The sequence below is a fragment of the Notothenia coriiceps genome, unplaced genomic scaffold, assembly GCF_000735185.1.
Source record: "Notothenia coriiceps isolate Sejong01 unplaced genomic scaffold, NC01 NC01_scaffold00032810, whole genome shotgun sequence".
NCBI lineage: Eukaryota > Metazoa > Chordata > Actinopteri > Perciformes > Nototheniidae > Notothenia > Notothenia coriiceps.
The window spans coordinates 56969-59849 of NW_011365511.1; positions in this window are offsets into that span (position 1 = coordinate 56969).

Here is a 2881-nt window from a genome sequence, read left to right on the forward strand (position 1 = left end):
ACACACACACACACACACACACACACACACACACACACACACTCTATCTCTCTCTCAAACATACACACACCCCCTCTCTCTCACACACACACACACACACACACACACACACACACACACACACACACACACACACACACACACACACACACACACACATCGTATTTAGTCTCCTGATTTTAAATGCCCTAGTATGGTTTTGTCAACATTTCCATAGCCCCACCAAAAATATTTTCCACCAGCCGCCACTGGAAAAGAGGATTACTTAGCTAACGCTCGTGAGAGAAACACGCACAACAAACCAATGATGCAGAGCTTAGTAGCCAGCCCGTATGCACAATTTATCAAACCTCGTTTGACTTTTTCTGTCATACCTCCTCCCAGGGGCGGACTGGGACTAAAAATCAGCCCGGGAAACTCGACCGGCCCAACTCGGTACCGCTAGTTAATTGTCAACGGGGAAAACCGGCCCGCCGTATTCCCAATGGCCAGTCCGCCCCTGCCTCCTCCTATCTGAAGCTAACCTATCTGTTTAAAGGTATTGTTTTTACTGGATATAGGTCAAGTGTTCGTTGATTAGACGACAAATAATGACTTCAAAGTTTGCATCTCTAAGTTTTGGAAATGGAAAAATATATACAGTCAACAGGGACTCTGGGATAAAGAACCATTAATGTAAAGATTTGTGCATGAGACTAAGACAAACAAAGACAACAAAATGTGAGGTAAACTAGTGAAAGAAACGGATTTATGAAGCCTGGCTACTGTAGATGTAATGTAATAGACAAAAGAGGAGAACAAAAAGCCAAGGAAGCTTTTTTCTTTGGGATATTAAGATCAATTAATTAAAAACAGTCAGGTATTATTGAAGATTCAGAAGATAAGGTATTAGATTATCTGAGGTAGACAGATAATTTAATTTACATAGAGGTGATAGAGACTTAAACTGGACCTCACTTCCCTGTGAATTCAAGCAGGTGTTCAAATAAATGAGTTGAGCAACCCCTATTCAGAAACATCCCTACTTTGAGTCAGCTAACATGTTTTGCAACAATACAACCACCAGACATAGCGGGAGGGCACAGCACAGGAATGTTTTGCACAACTGTAGTTTCGACACATTTGCGTTGATATAATTTCCATAAAACGACGGTTTAATGTTTTTGCAAACTTAAATGTGTGAATTAAAACAAATACAATGTTACACGTTGTATTCACTGTAGATATCGTATCAACAGTTACCACACGCTGTGATTCGTGCTTTATTCAAAGTGTCCGTTAAGAGTTTGTGACGTTTTAGGCTAACCTGTGTCAATTAAAATGACGTTATCGTTATAGCTTCGGCCTTAACGTTATGTCAAATCACAGGAAACCCTATCAGCAAACCTAGCGTGAACCGTTAATACCAAGGGTTCACTATGCAAGCCGAAACATTCAGACACACTGTCTCAGCCTCAAGTAGTGCTTAAAACTCTGTCTAGTTGTTTCATTTTATCACCAAAACATTACAACGCTGATTCTCCAGGCTAGCTAGCTTAAGTTCATGTTAGCTGACTGACGCTGGCTAACCACTGGCTGCTAACCTCGCTGACCAAAACAGCTGGCTAAACAACAGCGGTACTCTGATGTTCCCTTCTTAAGTAGGCTGCATACTCACATGGACACACACCGGCAAAGAAAGCAAAACACGCTAGACTCTCGTAAGCGATAGGAAAAGTATTCCCTGTCCTCTACTTTAGTTTTTGCCGGATGCTGATGAATCCACTATCCAAGCATCAAACCATGTTGGGTGGGCAGCTGCGCACTGAGTTCTTGTTTGCGTTCGAAAGCCATTAGGAAGTTTGTGGGAAAACGTAGGGAACTTCGAAGGACACTAGGAGGAAACGACCTGGCCTCCTTTCTTCAGAGAGTTTTTACAGTATTCTAGCAGTTATCTCTTTGTTTTATGGGAAGCATGTATCCTTCTGTAGTCTTGTTCTTTTTGGGGTATTTTTAAGGACTAAGGGATACAGATGTAGGCAGTTGTAAAAAAAAACGAGTGGAAGAAGTAGGCTATTAATATGTAGGCTATTTAGTCTACTTTAAAAAAAAAACAATGTTACAATTAATAGCCTTCTATTCTGAATCCGAATCGGTTTAGAAGAAGTAGGTTTACACATACGAGGAATTTGATTTGGTATGCGGTGACAAAGACACAGAAAGAAGAATACAAAGCAAAATAGGAATTTTATGACAGCTATTTTAAGACTATTATAACCAATTAACAATATTTATATGACAAATACTATGTATCTAACGTGGAGAAATGTGCTGATTTAAAAGAGGTAGTGTGGAGAAGAAAAGTGCAACATGTGAAGGATTTACCATTTTAAAAGGAACAAATGCATAATGTTTCTCTGGGGTTCAAATCTTACTTAAGTAAACACCTATTTAAGAAGGCTATGATGAAAAATTTAGGCCTAACATTTAAGATGCCCTTTAATAATGAATCTGGCTATAATAGAGATAATTGTGTTTATTTTTATAATGTTTTGCCGCAGAACAATGTTGTGTATTTGACATATAGGCCTACTCAAATTATGCTTTTATAATATTCAAGTTAAAGTCAGCCAACAATAGCCTACTGTAAAGTAAATAGCAGAACATTTCTCTCCTTCAGTTCAGTACTTCTGTAAATGTACCTGGATATTTTTTCACCTCTATAAAGTACAGTGCCGTATAGATATATGATTATTTGAAAAAAACAGCCTGAATCGAATTTTCATTTTGACAGTTATAACTATTACCGAAAGTCTTACCTTCACTTTGAGCAGTTTATGTTGTGGGCTTTTTGCCAAAAGACTAGTACGAATGCTAAATTACAATAAAAAGTGCAAAATGC